The sequence below is a fragment of the Henckelia pumila genome, chromosome 3 (genome assembly GCF_033568475.1).
Source record: "Henckelia pumila isolate YLH828 chromosome 3, ASM3356847v2, whole genome shotgun sequence".
NCBI classification, from domain to species: domain Eukaryota; kingdom Viridiplantae; phylum Streptophyta; class Magnoliopsida; order Lamiales; family Gesneriaceae; genus Henckelia; species Henckelia pumila.
Genome location: NC_133122.1, coordinates 64,838,491 through 64,862,698, shown reverse-complemented (window position 1 = coordinate 64,862,698; position 24,208 = coordinate 64,838,491). Strand labels below are relative to the sequence as shown.

The window sequence follows — 24,208 nt, the reverse complement described above, 5'->3', positions numbered from 1 at the left end:
TAAGAACTTCACTTTCTATAAACGGTTTAAGTCTTTGCCCATTAACTTTAAATACATTATTATTTTTAGGATTTTCAACATCAACAGCACCATAAGGATAGACAAATTTAACAATAAATGGTCCAGACCATCGCGATCTAAGTTTTCCTGGAAACAAATGCAAGCGAGAATTATAAATTAAAACTTTTTGTCCGATTTCAAAAAATTTCCTCATAATATTTTTATCATGAAATGCTTTTGTTTTATCTTTATAAATCTTTGCATTTTCATATGCATCATTTCTTAATTCTTCTAGTTCATTTAATTGCAATTTTCTTAATTTAGATGCATCATCTAAATTAGTATTAAACGCTTTAATTGCCCAATAAGCTTTATGTTCAATTTCAACAGGTAGATGACAATGCTTTCCAAAAACTAATCTATATGGTGACATCCCCAATGATATTTTAAATGCAGTTCTATATGCCCATAATGCATCACTTAATCTTAAAGACCAATCTTTTCGATTTGGATTGACTGTTTTTTCCAAAATTTGTTTTATTTCTTTATTTGCAAGTTCAACCTGACCATTCGTTTGAGGGTGATATGGAGTAGAAATTTTATGTGCAATACCATATTTTCTTAACAATGAAGAAAATGATTTATTTATAAAATGACTTCCCCCATCACTGATTATAGCTCTAGGTATTCCAAATCGACTAAAAATATTTTCTTTCAAAAATTTTATCACAACTTTATGATCATTAGTTCTACATGCAATTGCTTCAATCCATTTTGAAACATAATCGACATCCACTAAAATATAAGTGAGTCCACATGATCAATCCATTTTGCAGCTGTTTTCTTTGACGAAAAATGACCTCCACATGCCTCAGAATGACAAAATTTAATGACACTACTTACCTCATTGTCAGGTATGCATCGTCGAAAAATTTGATCAGGACAATACTTAAACAAATAAGGATCATCCCAATAAAATTTTTTGACCTCTTTCAAGAATTTATTTTTATCTTGTGAACTCCAATGAGAAGGCATTTTATTTGTCACAAGAAAATTTACAATATTAGCAAACCAAGGCATAGTAGTAGCATAAAATAGTTGATCATCCGGAAAATTTTCATTTATTGGTATTTCATTTTGAGATGATTCAGAAATTATTCTTGATAAATGATCGGCTACTACATTTTATTTTCCTTTTTTATCTTTTATTACAAGATCAAATTCTTGTAACAACAAAATCCATCTTATTAATCTCGGCTTAGCATCTTGTTTATTTGATAAATATTTTATGGCAGAATGATCAGTATAAACAATAGTAGTAGAACCAATTAAATAGGTTCGAAATTTATCTAATGCAAACACTACTGAAAGTAATTCTTTTTCAGTTGTTGAATAATTGATTTGAGCACTATTTAATGTTCTACTTGCATAATAGATCACATAAGGTTTACCTTCTTTTCTTTGTCCTAACACGGCTCCTACAGCATAATCACTTGCATCACACATTGATTCAAATGGTAAAGACCAATCAGGAGGTTGTAAAATAGGTGATGTAGTTAAAAGATTAATTATCTTTTTAAAAGCAGTTTCACATTCTTGAGTCCATTCAAATTGTGCATCTTTTGTTAAAAGATTTGAAATTGGTTTCGATATTATGCTAAAATTTTTTATAAATTTTCTATAAAATCCCGCATGACCCAAAAATGATCGAATTTCTTTGATCGTGTTTGGTGATGGTAAATTAGCAATAACATCAACCTTAGCTTTATCAACTTCAATTCCTTTTTCAGATATGACATGCCCTAACACAATTCCGGATTTAACCATGCAGTGACATTTTTTCCAATTTAAAACAAGATTTTTTTCTTCACATCTTTTTAAAACTTCTTCCAAATTTTTAAGACAGTTTTCAAATGAGTTTCCAAAAACAGTTATATCATCCATAAAAACTTTCACAAATTCTTCAATCATGTCACTAAAAATACTTAGCATGCATCTTTGAAAAGTAGCCGGGACATTACATAAACCAAATGACATTCTTTTAAAAGCAAAAGTTCCGAACGGACAAGTGAAAGTAGTTTTTTCTTGATCTTCTAATGATATTGGTATTTGATAATACCCCGAATACCCATCAAGAAAACAATAATAAGGATTACCTGCTACTTTCTCTAAAATTTGATCTAAAAATGGTAACGGAAAGTGATCTTTTCTAGTTGCATTATTTAATTTTCTATAATCAATGCACATACGTCAACTAGATGGAATCCTAGCTTGTAATAATTCTCCCTTTTCATTTTTTATAACAGTGATGCCTGATTTTTTTGGTACTACTTGTGTTGGACTTACCCATTTACTATCCGAGATTGGGTAAATAATTCCGGCATCTAATAGTTTTAAAACTTCATTTTTAACAACTTCTTTCAGTGTGGATTTAATCTTCTTTGTGGTTGTTGATATGTTTTAGCATTTTCTTCCAAGTGAATTCTATGTGTGCAGATTAAAGGATTTATACCTTTTATATCTTGCAAAGTCCATCCAATTGCATTTTTGTGTTTTTTAAGTAGTGTTATTAAATCTTCTTCTTGTTTTGGTAAGAGGGTAGAAGATATTACAATAGGATATGTTTGACTTTCACCAAGAAAAGCATATTTTGGTTCTATTGGTAAGGGTTTTAATTCAAGTTTTGGATGATCATTTTCTTTTACTTCTTCAAGTTCATTAATTTCTTCAAATAAATTTGATTTAAAAACATTTTTTGAATCAAAACTTTCCACTAAACAAACTTCAGATTGTTGATTTAAGTTTTCTTGGTGTATATTTTCTTCCACGATTGTTTCTATTGCATTATCATCTTCATCTTCATTAATACTTGGTTGTTTACATAAATTGAACACATTAAGTTCTAAATTCATATTTCCAAAAGACAATTTCATTATTCCATTTCGACAATTAATTAAAGCATTTGAAGTTGCTAGAAATGGACGTCCCAATATTACTGGAATTTCGTTATGTACTTCTATTGGTTGTGTATCCAAGACAATAAAATCCATGAGATATATGAATTTATCAACTTGAACTAATACATCTTCTACAATACTTCTAGGTATTTTGATTGACCTATCGGCTAGTAAAAGAGTAACAGATGTAGGTTTTAAATCTCCCAACTTAAGCTTTTCATAAACTGAATAAGGAATTAAATTCACACTTGCTCCCAAATCTAACAAAGCTTTTTTAATTTTATTTTTTCCAATAATACATGAAATTGTTGGACAACCGGGATCTTTATATTTCAAGGTAGAATTATTTTGAATAATAGAGCTTACTTGCTCCGTTAAGAATGCTTTCTTCTTTACATGCAATTGTCTTTTCACGGTACATAAATCTTTTAAAAACTTTGCATAAGAAGGCACTTGTTTAATAGCATCTAATAATGAAATATTTATTTTTACTTGTTTAAAAACTTCATAAATATCAGAATCATTTTTTTGTTTTTTATTATTGACTAATGCATGAGGGAAAGGAACATGTTTATTTGACTCACATATTATTTCAGATAATTTATCATCAACTTTCTTAATCTTAGGACTCAAAGTATCATCTTTATCGAAAGTATCAAGATTTTCATCCTCACTCTTTGAGTTTGACTGATCTTTGTTTTCATCACTATATGGATCATTAACTATTTTACCACTTCTAAGAGTAATAACAGATTTTACTTGATCAAATTTTTCTTGATTTTGATTTTTAGGATTAGGTTGTGGTTGAGATGGAAATTTTCCTTTTTCATGAATATTAAGTGCAGATGCAAATTTTGCAAGAGTTTCTTTCAAATCATTCATAGATTGAATGTTTTGAATATTGATAGACTCTTGCTTTTGAATGTATGCATGAATTTCATCTTCAAAATGTTTTCTTGGAGGTGGGATATAAGGAGCATAACCTTGATGACTTTGGTTATTGTGAAAAGGTTGTTGTGAAGGTTGTACATTATTATCGTTCCTCCAACTAAAATTAGGATGATTTCTCCAACCAGGATTATATGTTTGTGAAAAAGGATCTAATGTTGGTTTTTTAAAATTGTTAACATAATTGGCTTGTTCATGGAGACATTCTTTAAATGAAGGAAAAGTAGGACAATTTTTTGTAAGATGATCATGTGTGTCACATATATGACAAACAATTTCTTGAACACTTTTTAATTGATCACTCTTTTTCATTTCTAATGACTCGATTTTTCTTGCTAAAGATGCAAGTTTAGCTTGAACATCTACATCATCTTTAAGATGATAAATACCACCCCCATTTGTTGAATTATTGGTTTTACTTGGTGGTTCAATTGAGTCTATATTATCCCAATTTTGAGCATTTTCTGCTAATGACTCCAAATATTCTATAGCTTCATTTGGGTTTTTATCTTCAAAAGTTCCATTACACATGAATTCTATCATTTGCCTATCTTTAGGTATTAAACCGTCATAAAAGTGAGAAACTATCCTCCATATTTCAAAACCATGATGTGGGCATGTATTAAGTAACTCTTTATATTTATCCCAACATTGATAAAATATTTCCCCTTGTTTTTGAGAAAAAGTTGTAATTTGTCTTTTAAAAGAGTTTGTTCTATGGGAAGGAAAAAAAGTTTTTAGAAATTGTTGTTGCATTTCTTCCCATGATCTTATTGAACTTGATCTCAAATTTTGCAACCATGTTTTAGCTTTATCTTTTAAGGAAAAAGGGAAAAGCTTTAATCGAACAGTATCCATGCTACAATTTTGATCATTATAAGTGTTGCAAACCTCCTCAAATTCTCTTAAATGCAAATATGGATTTTCAGAATCTAAGCCATGAAAATTTGGTAAAAGTTGAATGACTTGTGGCTTAAAATTGAAATTAGATGCATCAGGAGGAAAAACTAAACAAGATGGTGTATAGTTCTTATTGGGTTCATATGGTGCCTAAGTGTTCTTGGTTGTTCATGTTCTTGATTATTATTATTATTATTATTATTATTATTATTATTATTATTATTATTATTATTATTATTATTATTATTATTATTATTATTATTATTATTATTATTATTATTATTATTATTATTATCATCATTATTATCATCTTGATTATTAGAATTATCGTCCATGTTTAAAATATTTTCAGTTACTCGAACAAGTCTACCACTTTGTTTACGACTCCAAACAATCATACAATTAAAAACAACATACTATTAACATAATAACATAAATAACAAAATTAAACTTAATTTATACCTCCCCGGCAACGGCGCCAAAAACTTGCTACAACTTAAATTGTAATTCACCCAAGTGTAGGTTGTCTGCAAGTAATATACTCGTGAGTACGAGATCGATCCACGGAGATGATGTTGTAAGTTTAATTTTAGCAATAATATATTATAGATGAAAATATTATTATAAAACTTCAAATACACAAATTATAAAATTGTCAAGGCTTCAAAGGTTCATTGTTGGTTTATTTAAGATTTCTTAACAAAAATAAATAAAAGAAACTAAAATAAAAATAAACATAAGAGAATAATTAAATATTTATACAAATATATCATATAATATAGTTCCCACTATATTAATATCATATTAACCGATATTTAATACATGGTACCCATAATATATATATAAATGCATAAATATAAATTGACATAAAATTAAATGTTAGATCAAATCACAATATTTCATTTAGAACAACCGGCAGAGCCACACTATTGTCTAAATAAAATATATGACATTTTTTTATGTTAGATGCGGAAAAGTAAATGTTAGATGCGAGAAAGTAAAAGTTAGTTGCGAAAAGTAAAAGTTAGTTGCGGAAAGTAAAAGTTAGTTGCGAAAAGTAAAAGTTAGTTGCGGAAAAGTAAAAGTTAGTTGCGGAAAGTAAAAGTTAGTTCAAATCACAATATATTATTTAGAACAACCGACAGAGTCACGCTATCGTCTAAATAATATATATGACTTTATTATAAATAGATACATATATTTATAGTATATAATTATTGTAGTATTTATTGTATCATATTTGACAACAAATCAAGGTAACCACATTCAAGGTACCAAGCATTTGATGTAAATAGATAACAACAAATCATCCAAAATTATACCTACAAATAAAGATCAATTAGTAAAAATAAAAATAGAAAAGAAAAGAATATACAAAATATAAACAATCTTACTTGACCAACAATGAAACCTTTTCACCTTGACATAAAAAGATTTAGCTTTCCATGAACATGAAACTCAAGAATAAAGATAAAAGAAATTTCATACTTGAACTTGAGAAACTTGCACACTCAAACTTTTATTCTCACACACACAATATTTATTTTACAAATGAGGAATTCTCTACACTCTTGCACACTACAAAGCTTATACAACACATCTATTTATAGGCCAAATGAGAGCAAGGGTCCAAAACTCATTAAATATGGAATAGTAAAGTTGGTGGGTGCTTGTCTCCTTGAATGTCAATACATTGACCCAACTTTAATTGACATGTTTGATGCCTTAGACTTCCGATTTTGCTTCTGCACAAAACATATAACACGTAGCCCTTTGTCTGTAGATGCGTTTTGACAACTCATTCACCCCTTTTGGATAAAATATGAAATACTTATGATATTTTTACTCCAAGCTAGTCATAGTAAAAGTAAATCTGTCTCCATTTTGATGTTTGATTATTTTGATCATCTTAATGAAGTTTTTGGAATTTCTTGTCTTCTACAAAGTTGAATATGCCTCTTTTGTGATTCTACAGGTTTTAAGATTACTCCATTATGACCTCTGTAGCTTGAGTAATTTTATTTTTACCAAACCTGCGCAAACCATAAAATACAACATTTTAGTAAAACATTTAAATATAAACACATAACACTAAAATAATACAACTTCATAATTTTAATTAAACTTAAATTTTAAAACACACTTTTTAACATATAAATAATTACAAATTTTAAGTTTCATCACACAAAAACTTGCTACAACTTAAATTGTAATTCACCCAAGTATAGGTTGTCTGCAAGTAATATACTCGTGAGTACGAGATCGATCCACAGAGAGGATGTTGTAAGTTTAATTTTAGCAATAATATATTATAGAAGAAAATATTATTATAAAACTTCAAATACACAAATTATAAAATTGTCAAGGCTTCAAAGGTTCATTGTTGGTTTATTTAAGATTTCTTAACAAAAATAAATAAAAGAAACTAAAATAAAAATAAACATAAGAGAATAATTAAATATTTTTACAAATATATCATATAATATAGTTCCCACTATATTAATATCATATTAACCGATATTTAATACATGGTACCCATAATATATATATAAATGCATAAATATAAATTGACATAAAATTAAATGTTAGATCAAATCACAATATTTCATTTAGAACAACCGGCAGAGCCACACTATTGTCTAAATAAAATATATGACATTTTTTTATGTTAGATACGGAAAAGTAAATGTTAGATGCGAGAAAGTAAAAGTTAGTTGCGAAAAGTAAAAGTTAGTTGCGAAAAGTAAAAGTTAGTTGCGAAAAGTAAAAGGTAGTTCAAATCACAATATATTTTTTAGAACAACCGACAGAGTCACGCTATCGTCTAAATAATATATATGACTTTATTATAAATAGATACATATATTTATAGTATATAATTATTGTAGTATTTATTGTATCATATTTGACAACAAATCAAGGTAACCACATTCAAGGTACCAAGCATTTGATGTAAATAGATAACAACAAATCATCCAAAATTATACCTACAAATAAAGATCAATTAGTAAAAATAAAAATAGAAAAGAAAAGAATATACAAAATATAAACAATCTTACTTGACCAACAATGAAACCTTTTTACCTTGACATAAAAAGATTTAGCTTTCCATGAAAATGAAACTCAAGAATAAAGATAAAAGAAATTTCATACTTGAACTTGAGAAACTTGCACACTCAAACTTTTTTTAAATGGGTTTAATCTTTGATGTTTGATTATTCTGTCTCCATTTTGATGTTTGATTATTTTGATCATCTTAATGAAGTTTTTGGAATTTCTTGTCTTCTACAAAGTTGAAGATGCCTCTTTTGTGATTCTACAGGTTTTGAGATTACTTCATTATGACCTCTGTAGCTTGAGTAATTTTATTTTTCCAAAACCTGTGCAAACCGTAAAATACAACATTTTAGTAAAACATTTAAATATAAACACATAACACTAAAATAATACAACTTCATAATTTTAATTAAACTTAAATTTTAAAACACACTTTTTAACATATAAATAATTACAAATTTTAAGTTTCATCACACCCCCAAACCGGCTAATTACTAGTTCCTTAGTAATAAAATTTCATAAAATCACAAGTTAGATTTTTATTCCTTAATATATATATTCAAATTTGCAAACTTTGAAATTTTAAAACATACTTGTAAGAAGATCATATGTTATTTATAAATCTTGATATCAACTAATATATTAATATATAATTGGATGGGGTATACATATATATTTCACATAATATCAAAATATTAAATATATATAATTTTTTATATAAATATTTTCTAAAAACTTTGAGAATAATATAATCAAAATGATAATAGAAATCCTTTTCATAACATGTATATCTTCAGAAATTTTAATGTAAAAGTCTCAACTCCATATTCTCTCGGGTTATGATATTTTTTTTTATATATATATAACTAGTTTTCACTCATGGAGTTGGAATAAAATTATACACTCATTGAAAATGGTTAATATGTAAAGCAGACAATCAAATAACCTAATATTGAAAATAAGATAGGATAATTTACAAAGAATAAACCCATTTTGTTTTTATTTTGTTTTTATTTTTATTTTTTTTTCTTTTTTCTATTTTTCTCTTTTTTGCTTGGCTGCAAAATTGTTTTTACATAACCAAATACCTCCAATAAACTTTAAAAATGTAACATATTTTTTTTTTCAAAGTTTATTTATTTGTTTATTTTTTATGAGGTAAATCTATTACATTGATAATTATAGTAGAGATATTAATACTCTACATCTTTACAATCAAACTTCAAACAATCTTTGCAGCCAATTTTCATATGCACAATAATTTTTTTTTTAAATGGGTTTAATCTAGTAATCAACCATTTCTTAATAATCAATAAAAGCTTATAAGTTGTTTTCTCAATTCTCACCTCTCACTCACAAAATTTATGTGAGTAAATATTGTACTTTTACAAATTAATTTCCTCAATTATACATGTTATTATTCATTCAATCAATATCACTTTAATTATATACTCATAAAAGTTTTAGAAAATATGTTATTTGAAACACACAATTATATATTATTTATAACTTATATCCCATCAATTACATATTTTCTATTAAATTGATAAAAAGAAGAATAAATAAAAATCTATACAAAAAGACTTTATTTTCTTAGTAGTTTGCAATTTAAATATATACGGAATATTAAAATCTAATCTATTGTGATAATATGATAAATAAAAACTAATGCGTGTCAGGAGTTTTTAACTCCTTACTCTGCCATTGAAAAAGGAAAAATATATATTATTATAGAAATATTTTTTTTTAAATTTTAATTTTTTTTAAATAAACCCTCCCCCAAACCTGAATATGAAAAAAAATAAAGAGTACATGATGAAAGAGATATCACCTGGAATTTATTGAAGATGAGGAACAAACACAAACCATTTCGTGACATGTTGAATCAATGATCCAGTTTTCTTTTCTTACTGGTTGGTTGAGACCAATTGATCTTTGTTATAGCCGAATCAGGTTGATGAACAAAATCTTGGAGATCATCAATTAATTGGTCTTCATTCAAAGCAGAGATGAGCATCCTTCGTGAATTTTCTGAAATAAAATTTTGTTCCACGGCTACATCAAGAAAAGTCAACAAACCATCATAATAGTTATTGATATTCAAAAAGCCAACAGGTTTATTATGGATATTAAGTTGTGCCCAAGAAACAACATGAAAAATTTATTCTAAAGTACCAAAACCACCAGGTAAGGCAATAAAAGCATCAAAATTTTCTATCATTTTAGTTATTCTCTCGTACATTGATGAAACTTTCAACTCTTCCCCAACCGTAACACCTGTAATATTTCCTTCAGCTAAAGCTGTAGGAATAATACCCAAAACCTGACTACCTCCAAGATGGGCTGCTGTTGAAATAGATCCCATTAACCCAATATTGCCTCCTCCGTAAACCAAGTGAATTTTTCTCTCTGGCAACTTTTTTCCAAGATTAATTGCTGCATCAATAAATATTTCATTCTTTCCAGTATTAGAACCACAAAAGACACAAATATTTTTCAATTTTTGTGAAGAAGATCCTGTCATTTTTTTTTCTTTTCAAAAATATAGAGAGAGTTGAGTGATTTTATAAGGAAAACAAGGAATAAGACAGAAATAGGAATACAGATGTGAACAAAATGATGAAAATAGTAAAAAACAATAATATATAATAATAACATGCATGCGTATAAACAGTGATGCGATTGTGGCTCACAGTGTTCCTTCAATATTTATGAGTCGAGGGTTGGCTTACCATCCAATTTTTTTATAAATTGGCAAATAGGGTCTTTTTTAGTCAGATTCCCAAGACCATTACCATGACGCTGCGCTTGGAATAGTTTCCATAAATGGAGAAGTTGACCTTGAACACCTCCACTAGAATGCGTCTCAAGAGTCAATGAGATATCAACTAATGACTCTTTACTCAGCCCATTCTTAATGAAATCAATTTTATCTTCTCTATTTGTGGAAACATATCCCAAAGATCTGCATTGTCTATTACAAGTCCATCTGGCACAATTATGACAAACATATAACCTTTTAGCCCTTCTTTTCTTCGCATAGGTACTTTTTCCTAGTCCAGACATATTTCGAACAAGTAAGAATTTTGGAACTTCACCACCTAATCGAACCTTGGCTTCAATTATAAGACGAATATCCTTCGGGATTCCTTTTTGCATAAGAATTCTCAATCTTTCACATCTGCCTTCATAAATCATTCTCGGGACTTTTTTAGAAACAGATGGAAAATATTTACCAAGTTTTTTGATAGCTTCATCCATAATATATATATATATATATATATATATATATATATATATATTCAATTATTTTGGGAAATTGAAATAAAACCGACTGAAAGTAGTCACGGAGTACCGTTATCCGCCACTTAACCGGGAAGTGAACTCAATTCTGCAAAAATAAAATAAAAATATAAGTAACAATTAAGTTGGATCATATAAAGGCATAAACTCTTCATTAAGAACTTCACTTTCTATAAACGGTTTAAGTCTTTGCCCATTAACTTTAAATACATTATTATTTTTAGGATTTTCAACATCAACAGCACCATGAGGATAGACAAATTTAACAATAAATGGTCCAGACCATCGCGATCTAAGTTTTCCTGGAAACAAATGCAAGCGAGAATTATAAAGTAAAACTTTTTGTCCGATTTCAAAAAATTTCCTCATAATATTTTTATCATGAAATGCTTTTGTTTTATCTTTATAAATCTTTGCATTTTCATATGCATCATTTCTTAATTCTTCTAGTTCATTTAATTGCAATTTTCTTAATTTAGATGCATCATCTAAATTAGTATTAAACGCTTTAATTGCCCAATAAGCTTTATGTTCAATTTCAACAGGTAGATGACAATGCTTTCCAAAAACTAATCTATATGGTGACATCCCCAATGATGTTTTAAATGCAGTTTTATATGCCCATAATGCATCACTTAATCTTAAAGACCAATCTTTTCGATTTGGATTGACTGTTTTTTCCAAAATTTGTTTTATTTCTTTATTTGCAAGTTCAACCTGACCATTCGTTTGAGGGTGATATGGAGTAGAAACTTTATGTGCATTACCATATTTTCTTAACAACGAAGAAAATGATTTATTTATAAAATGACTTCCCCCATCACTGATTATAGCTCTAGGTATTCCAAATCGACTAAAAATATTTTCTTTCAAAAATTTTATCACAACTTTATGATCATTAGTTCTACATGCAATTGCTTCAATCCATTTTGAAACATAATCGAGAGCCACTAAAATATAAGTGAATCCAAAAGATAATGGAAATGGACCCATAAAATCTATTCCCCAACTGTCAAATATTTCAATAATCATGATTGGATTTAAAGGCATCATGTTTCGTTTTGAAATTGAACCCATTTTCTGACAATTTTCACAAGATTTGCAAAATGAATGTGTATCTTTGAATAAAGAAGACCAATAAAATCCACATTGAAAGATTTTTGCAGCTGTTTTTTTGACGAAAAATGACCTCCAAATGCCTCAGAATGACAAAATTTAATGACACTACTTAGCTCATTGTCGGGTATGCATCGTCGAAAAATTTGATCAGGACAATACTTAAACAAATAAGGATCATCCCAATAAAATTTTTTGACCTCTTTCAAGAATTTATTTTTATCTTGTGAACTCCAATGAGAAGGCATTTTATTTGTCACAAGAAAATTTACAATATTAGCAAACCAAGGCATAGTAGTAGCATAAAATAGTTGATCATCCGGAAAATTTTCATTTATTGGTATTTCATTTTGAGATGATTCAGAAATTATTCTTGATAAATGATCGGCTACTACATTTTATTTTCCTTTTTTATCTTTTATTACAAGATCAAATTCTTGTAACAACAAAATCCATCTTATTAATCTCGGCTTAGCATCTTGTTTATTTGATAAATATTTTATGGCAGAATGATCAGTATAAACAATAGTAGTAGAACCAATTAAATAGGATCGAAATTTATCTAATGCAAACACTACTGAAAGTAATTCTTTTTCAGTTGTTGAATAATTGATTTGAGCACTATTTAATGTTCTACTTGCATAATAGATCACATAAGGTTTACCTTCTTTTCTTTGTCCTAACACGGCTCCTACAGCATAATCACTTGCATCACACATTAATTCAAATGGTAAAGACCAATCAGGAGGTTGTAAAATAGGTGATGTAGTTAAAAGATTAATTATCTTTTTAAAAGCAGTTTCACATTCTTGAGTCCATTCAAATTGTGCATCTTTTGTTAAAAGATTTGAAATTGGTTTCGATATTATGCTAAATTTTTTTTATAAATCTTCTATAAAATCCCGCATGACCCAAAAATGATCGAATTTCTTTGATCGTGTTTGGTGATGGTAAATTAGCAATAACATCAACCTTAGCTTTATCAACTTCAATTCCTTTTTCAGATATGACATGCCCTAACACAATTCCGGATTTAACCATGTAGTGACATTTTTCCCAATTTAAAACAAGATTTTTTTCTTCATATCTTTTTAAAACTTCTTCCAAATTTTTAAGACAGTTTTCAAATGAGTTTCCAAAAACAGTTATATCATCCATAAAAACTTCCACAAATTCTTCAATCATGTCACTAAAAATACTTAGCATGCATCTTTGAAAAGTAGCCGGGGCATTACATAAACCAAATGACATTCTTTTAAAAGCAAAAGTTCCGAACGGACAAGTGAAAGTAGTTTTTTCTTGATCTTCTAATGATATTGGTATGTGATAATACCCCGAATACCCATCAAGAAAACAATAATAAGGATTACCTGCCACTTTCTCTAAAATTTGATCTAAAAATGGTAACGGAAAGTGATCTTTTCTATTTGCATTATTTAATTTTCTATAATCAATGCACATACGCCAACTAGATGGAATCCTAGCTTGTAATAATTCTCCCTTTTCATTTTTTATAACAGTGATGCCTGATTTTTTTGGTACTACTTGTGTTGGACTTACCCATTTACTATCTGAGATTGGGTAAATAATTCCGGCATCTAATAGTTTTAAAACTTCATTTTTAACAACTTCTTTCATGTGTGGATTTAATCTTCTTTGTGGTTGTTGATATGTTTTAGCATTTTCTTCCAAGTGAATTCTATGTGTGCAGATTAAAGGATTTATACCTTTTATATCTTGCAAAGTCCATCCAATTGCATTTTTGTGTTTTTTAAGTAGTGTTATTAAATCTTCTTCTTGTTTTGGTAAGAGGGTAGAAGATATTACAATAGGATATGTTTGACTTTCACCAAGAAAAGCATATTTTGGTTCTATTGGTAAGGGTTTTAATTCAAGTTTTGGATGATCATTTTCTTTTACTTCTTCAAGTTCATTAATTTCTTCAAATAAATTTGATTTAAAAACATTTTTTGAATCAAAACTTTCCACTAAACAAACTTCAGATTGTTGATTTAAGTTTTCTTGGTGTATATTTTCTTCCACGATTGTTTCTATTGCATTATCATCTTCATCTTCATTAATACTTGGTTGTTTACATAAATTGAACACATTAAGTTCTAAATTCATATTTCCAAAAGACAATTTCATTATTCCATTTCGACAATTAATTAAAGCATTTGAAGTTGCTAGAAATGGACGTCCCAATATTACTGGAATTTCGTTATGTACTTCTATTGGTTGTGTATCCAAGACAATAAAATCCATGAGATATATGAATTTATCAACTTGAACTAATACATCTTCTACAATACTTCTAGGTATTTTGATTGACCTATCGGCTAGTAAAAGAGTAACAGATGTAGGTTTTAAATCTCCCAACTTAAGCTTTTCATAAACTGAATAAGGAATTAAATTCACACTTGCTCCCAAATCTAACAAAGCTTTTTTAATTTTATTTTTTCCAATAATACATGAAATTGTTGGACAACCGGGATCTTTATATTTCAAGGTAGAATTATTTTGAATAATAGAGCTTACTTGCTCCGTTAAGAATGCTTTCTTCTTTACATGCAATTGTCTTTTCACGGTACATAAATCTTTTAAAAACTTTGCATAAGAAGGCACTTGTTTAATAGCATCTAATAATGAAATATTTATTTTTACTTGTTTAAAAACTTCATAAATATCAGAATCATTTTTTTGTTTTTTATTATTGACTAATGCATGAGGGAAAGGAACATGTTTATTTGACTCACATATTATTTCAGATAATTTATCATCAACTTTCTTAATCTTAGGACTCAAAGTATCATCTTTATCGAAAGTATCAAGATTTTCATCCTCACTCTTTGAGTTTGACTGATCTTTGTTTTCATCACTATATGGATCATTAACTATTTTACCACTTCTAAGAGTAATAACAGATTTTACTTGATCAAATTTTTCTTGATTTTGATTTTTAGGATTAGGTTGTGGTTGAGATGGAAATTTTCCTTTTTCATGAATATTAAGTGCAGATGCAAATTTTGCAAGAGTTTCTTTCAAATCATTCATAGATTGAATGTTTTGAATATTGATAGACTCTTGCTTTTGAATGTATGCATGAATTTCATCTTCAAAATGTTTTCTTGGAGGTGGGATATAAGGAGCATAACCTTGATGACTTTGGTTATTGTGAAAAGGTTGTTGTGAAGGTTGTACATTATTATCGTTCCTCCAACTAAAATTAGGATGATTTCTCCAACCAGGATTATATGTTTGTGAAAAAGGATCTAATGTTGGTTTTTTAAAATTGTTAACATAATTGGCTTGTTCATGGAGACATTCTTTAAATGAAGGCAAAGTAGGACAATTTTTTGTAAGATGATCATGTGTGTCACATATATGACAAACAATTTCTTGAACACTTTTTAATTGATCACTCTTTTTCATTTCTAATGACTCGATTTTTCTTGCTAAAGATGCAAGTTTAGCTTGAACATCTACATCATCTTTAAGATGATAAATACCACCCCCATTTGTTGAATTATTGGTTTTACTTGGTGGTTCAATTGAGCCTATATTATCTCAATTTTGAGCATTTTCTGCTAATGACTCCAAATATTCTATAGCTTCCATTTGGGTTTTTATCTTCAAAAGTTCCATTACACATGAATTCTATCATTTGCCTATCTTTAGGTATTAAACCTTCATAAAAGTGAGAAACTATCCTCCATATTTCAAAACCATGATGTGGGCATGTATTAAGTAACTCTTTATATCTATCCCAACATTGATAAAATGTTTCCCCTTGTTTTTGAGAAAAAGTTAAGGCTTTTAGAGCTTAATTGTTGATGCATGAATATTTGCATTGTAGTAGCTAGTAGACTGGACTAGTAGGCTTGGAGTCTAGACCAGCAGAGCTAGGTTTGACCAGCAGTGTTAGAGGTACGTAAGTACTGACCGAGATAGCCGACATGATATATTTGCTTATATGTTGCATGAGTATGTGCTATATGTTTTATCACGTTTTAGCATGTTTTACCGCCTTAGCACATACATGATTTTACGTGTGACTGCATCCGGAGAGATGTGAGTCATTGACAGTCTCCATAGGGAACGATGATCTCATTTTGGACTGGAGTCAGGTATGACAGTTTCCATATAGGACTTGTATCCTGTTTTGGATTTGGGTCAGGATGGGGTTGGCTCAGCCCTGATATGGAATATACGAGTACCCCGCGGAGTAGCTCTCTAGCCGGTGCCGTATATTCCAGGCTCCATGAGCAAGTGTTTTCACTTGAGTTTTAAATCATATGTGTGCGCATATTTGTATTTATATCATTGCTTCGTATTGAGCGTTCTAGCTCACGCCCCTGTGTTTGGGTATTGTGTACCTTGTGGCGGGGCAGGTTTGAGGCTGGATGGTCCAGGCGGCTCTCAGCAGGATTGAGCTTTGGAGAGTGCGAGGTTGTAGAGGGTAGGGATTTATTTACCCTGAACCTTCTATTTGGTTGTATAACAGTATTTATACACTTGTGATAGCGTTGGTTGTATTCTACCGATTGGATTTGTTGTATTTTAATTATCCGCCCTTTACGCTTTAAACTTTATTAGCGTGCGCTTTTACTATAACTCTGATTAGGTAGTGGATCCGGGTTGGATCACTACATTTTTGGTATCAGAGCGACGCATTGCACTAGGAATATCTTAAAGCGGATTAAGTAATTATCTGTTCTTATGTAACAGATGACAGATTACGACGAGAGTCACGGTAGCGTAGACGGCGGTCGTTGGGGTGATCCAGATAATCGTAGACGTCGGGGACAGCTCGAGGAGCGTAGGCGAGTGAGCATGCATAGGTTTAAGGAAGTTAGCCCGAAGCCTTTGACGGGTGGTGAGACAGCTGAAGAGGCGGAGGATTGGATGGAGAGGATGGAGCAGTGCTTCCAGGAGTTCCGTTGCACGGCTGAGGATAGGATAGAGATCCTTGCCTTTATGCTTGAGGGCAGGGCGAGGAAGTGGTGGAGGTCTACTTCCGCACCGTTCATAGCAGCTAGAGGTGCAACTACTTGGGTGGAGTTCCGTACTGCTTATCAGAGATTTTATTTTCCTCCATCTCTTCGTCAGGCGAAAGCCAGTGAGTTGAGTTTGCGATAGAGGACGATGACGATCGAGGAGTACCAGCAAAAGTTCTTTGATCTGCTACCCTTTTGTCCTCATATTGCTGATAGTTCTATGGCAAAGTTTGATCATTTCCTTCAGGGTTTGAATCCTGACATTCATCGTATGGTTGCTGTGGGCGGCGATGGGACTTACGAGGATTTGGTGGACCGTTGTCGCCAGGCCGAGGACAGTATTCGGAGGAACAGGGGACTTTACTCTTCTTCTTCCAGGCCAGCGAGCTCTAGTCCTTTGGGTCCGAGAGGACAGTCCTTCAAGAAGCCAGGAGGTACTTCTTCTTCTTCCTCTGGATCTGGTGGAGTGCATCGTTTTGGTGGACAGAGACCGAACCGGTGTATTCAGTGCCGATGCAGACATCCGCCAGGGCAGTGTGGTCGATCGGCCACTGCATGTTTCCAGTGTGGCCAGGAGGGTCACATGAAGAGAGATTGTCCTATGCTGATTGGGGCAGCGAGTGGTTCCGGAGGTTCTCAGGCATCTTTTCAGCCACCTCAGTACCAGCAGCCACCTTTTCAGCAGCAGTATTCGCAGCAGCGCCAGCATCCGCAGCAATCTCAGAGACAGCCTACTCAGACTCCTTCTCGAGGTCATTCTTCGTTGAGGCCACGTACCCAGGGTCAGGTCTTTGCGCTTAACCAGGAGCAGGCAGAGGCTGACAGCGATCGGATGATTGCAGGTATCTGTAGTTTATGTGATTTTCCTGCATATGTTTTAATTGATACCGGTGCATCGCATTCTTTTGTCTCAGCACATTTCGCTAAGAAGTATATATTGCCATTTATTCCTTTAGACATGTTGCTAGTGGTTTCTAATCCTATGGGGAGCGAGGTTTTAGCCAAGCGTCTAGTTGGGGGTTGTGTTTTGGATTTTGAGGGACATCAGCTTAGTGCTAACCTAATGATTCTAGCAATGGAGGATTTCGATTGCATCATTGGGATAGATCTATTGACTACCTACCGAGCGATAGTGTATTGCTATCAGAGGTTTGTCCAGTTTCATCCAGAGGATGACGAGTCATGGTATTTCTATGGGGAGGGAGCGCAACCCCCGATGCCAGTGGTTTCAGCTCTGAAGGCTCGACGTGCTTTAGAGTCTAGCGGGGAAGGCTACCTTATCTACGCCATTGACGCATCCACAGGAGAGCCAGATATCCAAGAGATACCAGTGGTTCGTGACTTTTCAGATGTGTTTCCAGAGGAGATTCCAGGCTTGCCACCAGTAAGGGAGATTGAGTTTGGCATTGAGTTAGCGCCAGGGACTACACCGATTTCCAGAACTCCTTACCGATTGGCACCGTCAGAAATGAAAGAGCTGCAGAATCAATTGCAAGATCTTCTTGATAAGGGTTATATTAGACCTAGCATTTCGCCATGGGGAGCCCCAGTACTATTTGTCAAGAAGAAGGATGGTTCAATGCGGTTGTGTATCGATTACCGCCAATTGAATCAAGCGACATTGAAGAATAAGTATCCTCTTCCGCGGATAGATGATCTCTTTGATAAGTTGCAGGGTACTTCTGTCTATTCGAAGATTGATCTTCGGTCTGGGTATCATCAGTTGCGAGTTCGACAAGAGGATGTTCCTAAGACAACATTTCGTACGTGGTATGGACACTATGGGTTTCTAGTGATGCCGTTTGGTTTGACGAATACTCCAGCTGTTTTTATGGATATGATGAACAGAGTTTTCCGCGACTTTCTGGATAAATTCGTGGTGGTGTTCATCGATGACATTTTGGTGTATTCTCGCAGCATGGATGAGCATGCCTATCATCTCTATACTATACTGCAGGTCTTGAGGGAAAGACAGTTGTACGCGAAACTAAGTAAGTGTGACTTTTGGATTGACCGAGTTGTGTTCCTTGGTCATGTCATTTCTCAGGAGGGCGTATCTGTTGATCCTAGCAAGACCGAAGCTATTTTGAATTGGTCGCGACCGACTACATCTTCTGAGATTCGTAGTTTCCTTGGTTTAGCAGGATACTATCGTCGTTTTGTGGAGAATTTCTCTCAGATAGCTAAGCCTTTGACTCAGTTGACAAATAAAGACGTTTCTTTCGTTTGGTCTGATGCTTGTGAAGACAGTTTTCGTGAGTTGAGACGTCGTCTGACGACATCTCCAGTTCTTGCTTTACCGTCTGGATCAGGTGGTTTTGTAGTCTTCACTGATGCTTCTCTCCAGGGTTTGGGGTGTGTGTTGACTCAGAATGGCCACGTGATCGCTTATGCCTCCAGACAGCTGAAGACTCACGAGGAGAACTATCCCGTACACGATTTAGAGCTTGCAGCCATTGTCTTTGATCTTAAGATATGACGTCACTATTTGTACGGAGAACGATTCGAGATCTTCACCGATCATAAGAGTTTGAAGTATCTGTTCACTCAGGCTGAGTTGAACATGCGGCAGCGTCGTTGGATGGATTTGTTGAAGGATTACGATTGTGAGATCAATTACCATCCAGGTTCTTCAAATCCTGTTGCTGATGCGCTTAGTCGCAAAGTTTATGTGAGTTCCCTTCGTACCAGTTCGGTTTCAAAGGCAGTGGAGGAGTGTTGTTCTTTAGGATTCACGTTCCGTCATAAGAAAGAACAACAAGGGATTCATGTCTCTTCTGTGCTTGCAGAGCCAGCGCTATACAGACGAATCCGGGAAGCTCAGAATTCTGATCTGAAGACTCAGAAGTTAGCCCGGCTGGCTGAGGGTGATAACACTTCTGGTTTCCATTTGCAGGGAGACGGTCTGTTGTGTCTTTTTAGTCGAGTTGTGGTACCCGAGGACTCTACTTTGAGGGATGAGATCTTATCGCAAGCTCACCGTAGTCGATTCTCTGTACATCCAGGCAGCATGAAGATGTATAAGGATCTTCGCACTCGATTTTGGTGGAAGGGGATGAAGCGCAGCGTTTATCAGTTCGTATCCCGATGCCTTGTGTGTCAGCAGGTCAAGGCAGAGTTTAGACGACCCGGAGGATTACTTCACAGCTTAGAGATTCCTGAATGGAAGTGGGAGCATGTGACGATGGACTTTGTCACCCACTTGCCCATGTCTTCCAGGAATTGTGACGCTATTTGGGTTGTCGTGGATTGGTTGTCGAAGTCAGCGCATTTTCTTCCCTATAACCGCGATTACACCTTTGATAGGATGACACAATTGTATGTGCGGGAGATTGTTCGATTGCATGGGATTCCGTTGAGCATTGACAGCGATAGAGATCCGAGATTCACCTCGAGATTTTGGGGTAGTTTCCAGCGAGCCCTTGGTACTACTTTGAGCTTGAGTACGACTTATCATCCAGAGACGGACGGACAGTCAGAGCGTACTATTCGCACTCTAGAGGATATGCTTCGCGCGGCGGTGATGGATTTTGGTCCAGCGTGGCATGATCATTTACCCTTGGTGGAGTTTGCCTACAACAATAGTTTCCATCGCAGCATTGGCATGACACCATTTGAGGCTCTTTATGGACTCCGTTGTCGTACACCTTTGTTTTGGGACGAGGTTGGCGAGTGTCAGGTTGAGGGTCCTCAGATGATTCAGCAGATGATTGATGCAGTAGAGTTGATCCGACGCAGGGTTAAGATAGCCCAGGATCGACAGGCTAGCTACGCGAACACTCACCGCAGGCCACTTCATTTTGAAGTAAGGGAGTATGTTTTCTTGCGTGTGTCGCCTTTCCGGAAGGTGATGAGGTTTGGTCGCAAGGGTAAGCTGACACCTAGATTTATTGGTCCTTTCGAGATTCTCGAGAAGGTTGGGGATGTTGCTTATCGTCTGGCCTTGCCACCCGATCTTTCGGAGATCCACGATGTGTTCCACGTGTCACATATTTTGCATCCGACCGAGGTAAAGGTGGACCGGGATCTATCATATGTGGAGAAACCCCTACGGATTCTTGATAGGAAGGACAAGGTACTTCGTAACAAGTGCATACCATTGGTTATGGTACAGTGGCAACGCAGAGGGACAGAGGAAGCTACTTGGGAGTTGGAGAGCCGGATGTTAGTCGAGCACCCCGAGTTATTTTGAGAATTTGTACTTCTTTGTATCGAGTTGTACTTGTTCAGTTGTAATAAAGAACGTTTGGTTGGCTATTTATGTTTTCCTCTAAGACTTAAATTTCGAGGACGAAATTTCTTAAGTGGAGGAGAATGTAGTAACCCGCATTTCTAATTAGTGATTAATGAGTAATTAATCACATGATAATGTCTAGATTAAGTAAAACATGATAAGTAAGTTCCTGTTGGGATAACGGACTTCAGAAATGGATTCAAAGCACCCGAATTAGTTAAATTGGTTCAGCAGGATCGGACGGTCCGAAGAGGAGTTCGGACGATCCGAAGGGGATCGGAAGCTCCGATCGAGATCGGACGCTCCATCGGTAAGATCGGACGTTTCGATCAGGACCAGGGCATACGTCATTGCTTACGTCAGCAAGGTGACATCATGGCTGACGTAATATTGGGCGATCGGACGCTCCGAAGGTGCGATCGAGTTTGGACGGTCCGAACCGGGTTCGGAGGCTCCGAACGTTGCCTATAAATAGAGGGTCCGAGAATTCATTTTCTCGCACCAATTCCCTCTCTTCTCTCTCGATTCCTAAGCCTTTTAACTCAGATCTAGGGAGATCTACGCATCCTACGGGGAATCTGGAAGTGGCTTAGTGATCTAGACGTCGTCGCGGAGCTACGGCCTAGTTTTGAGGCTATCTTCAGCAAAGGGCTAACGACGGACGCATGTATAGCTTTGGCATCCTAAAAATATTTAGGAGTATGCAATAGCTTAGTTAAGGCTTTTAGAGCTTAATTGTTGATGCATGGATATTTTCATTGTAGTAGCTAGTAGACTGGACTAGTAGGCTTGGAGTCTAGACCAGCAGAGCTAGGTTTGACCAGCAGTGTTAGAGGTACGTAAGTACTGACCGAGATAGCCGACATGATATATTTGCTTATATGTTGCATGAGTATGTGCTATATGTTTTATCACATTTTAGCATGTTTTACCGCCTTAGCACATACATGATTTTACGTGTGACTGCATCCGGAGAGATGTGAGTCATTGACAGTCTCCATAGAGAACGATGATCTCATTTTGGACTCGAGTCAGGTATGACAGTTTCCATATGATACTTGTTTCCTATTTTGGATTCGGGTCAGGATGGGGTTGGCTCAGCCCTGATATGGAATATACGAGTACCCCGCGGAGTAGCTCTCTAGCCGGTGCTGTATATTCCCGGCGCCATGAGCAAGTGTTTTCACTTGAGTTTTAAATTATCTGTGTGCGCATATTTGTATTTATATCATTGCTTCGTATTGAGCGTTCTAGCTCACGCCCCTGTGTTTGGGTATTGTGTACCTTGTGGCGGGGCAGGTTTGAGGCTGGACGGTCCAGGCGGCTCTCAGCAGGATTGAGCTTTGGAGAGTGCGAGGTTGTAGAGGGTAGGGATTTATTTACCCTGAACCTTCGATTTGGTTGTATAACAATATTTATACACTTGTGATAGCGTCGGTTGTATTCTGCCGATTGGATTTGTTGTATTTTAATTATCCACCCTTTACGCTTTAAACTTTATTAGCGTGCGCTTTTACTATAACTCTGATTAGGTAGTGGATCCGGTTGGGTCACTACACCAACACTCTTTCATAGCACAACACGAGAATAGAGCATGTAAAGTAGTGTCGTTACCATATCGACACAACCGACATATCCCTTTGACAGGAACATGATGTTTCTTTAAGTTCGCCTCTATTGGAATAATATTTGGAAGTATTTGCCACAAAAAATATGCAATTTAGGGAGGACTGACAATGTCCATACTGATTTCCATCCGGTTCTTGGTTGCACTCCCGATGTATGACTAGGTGGCTCATAACATCCCATGTCCATCTTGTACCCCTCTCGTACCGAATATCTTCCCTTAAAATCATATCTCTAGAATCTAGAATCCCCTGACGAGGACGTCAAGATTGAGATATATATTAACCCCTACCTTGTTTCAAGTTAATAAAATATCAAACATGACTAAGGGTTACTAACTAAATAAATCAAGGGATTAATTGAGATTAAAATATAAATTCTAAGCTCGGAATCATCAAAGAGTTCGGAAGATCCGAATTCCGAAGTGCAGTTCGGAAGCACCAAACTAGACCCTTGACAAGTTTGGAAGAAAGGCAGTTCGGAAGGTCCGAACATGTTTAGATGCAATGTTAAAAATCAGATACAAATGAACAGTTCGTAACGTCCAAACTGGAGATCGAAACGTCCAATCTCTACCAAAAAAATAAGCTGGTGATTCCACGATTGGATGCACTCCATGTGGCATATCGAAAGTTTTGAAGTCCCGATTGGAGCTTCCGAAGTCAGCTCTTAGTGAGCTATCCATGCATCGATGACTCATATCATCCAATGCATGCAGAGTTCGGAAGGACCGAAGGTGAGCTCGGAACATCTGAACTCAGACACCCAGATACGTTTCGGGCATGCAAAGTTCGGAACGTCCGAACTTGGGCTCAGAGCTTCCAAACTCGGCCTATATATATGGCACTTGAGTCAGATTTTTAAGTCACAAATGCCATAGCTTTCCTCTTGATTCAGTCAATATATTTATGTCTCGATAATAGTGAGCTGCTTTTGGAATAGCGGCGTAGTTGTGCTTAAAATATGAGGCTATTGAAATCAGTGGGCTAATGACGGAAGAAGGTATGGTCCGATAATCCTATTAGAAAATAGGAGTATATGTTAGCTTAGTTAAGGTCTTTAAGAATGTT

At 34.0% G+C, this 24,208-nt stretch overlaps 1 non-coding gene across 1 annotated transcript; it reads left to right on the top strand.

Annotated features, from left to right (window-relative positions):
- The first annotated feature begins 4,506 nt into the window (after window positions 1-4,506).
- On the top strand, window positions 4,507-4,617 carry LOC140894208 (small nucleolar RNA R71). Its single transcript, XR_012153754.1, has one exon. It is a non-coding gene; the product is annotated as a small nucleolar RNA R71 (small nucleolar RNA).
- The last annotated feature ends 19,591 nt before the right edge of the window (window positions 4,618-24,208 follow it).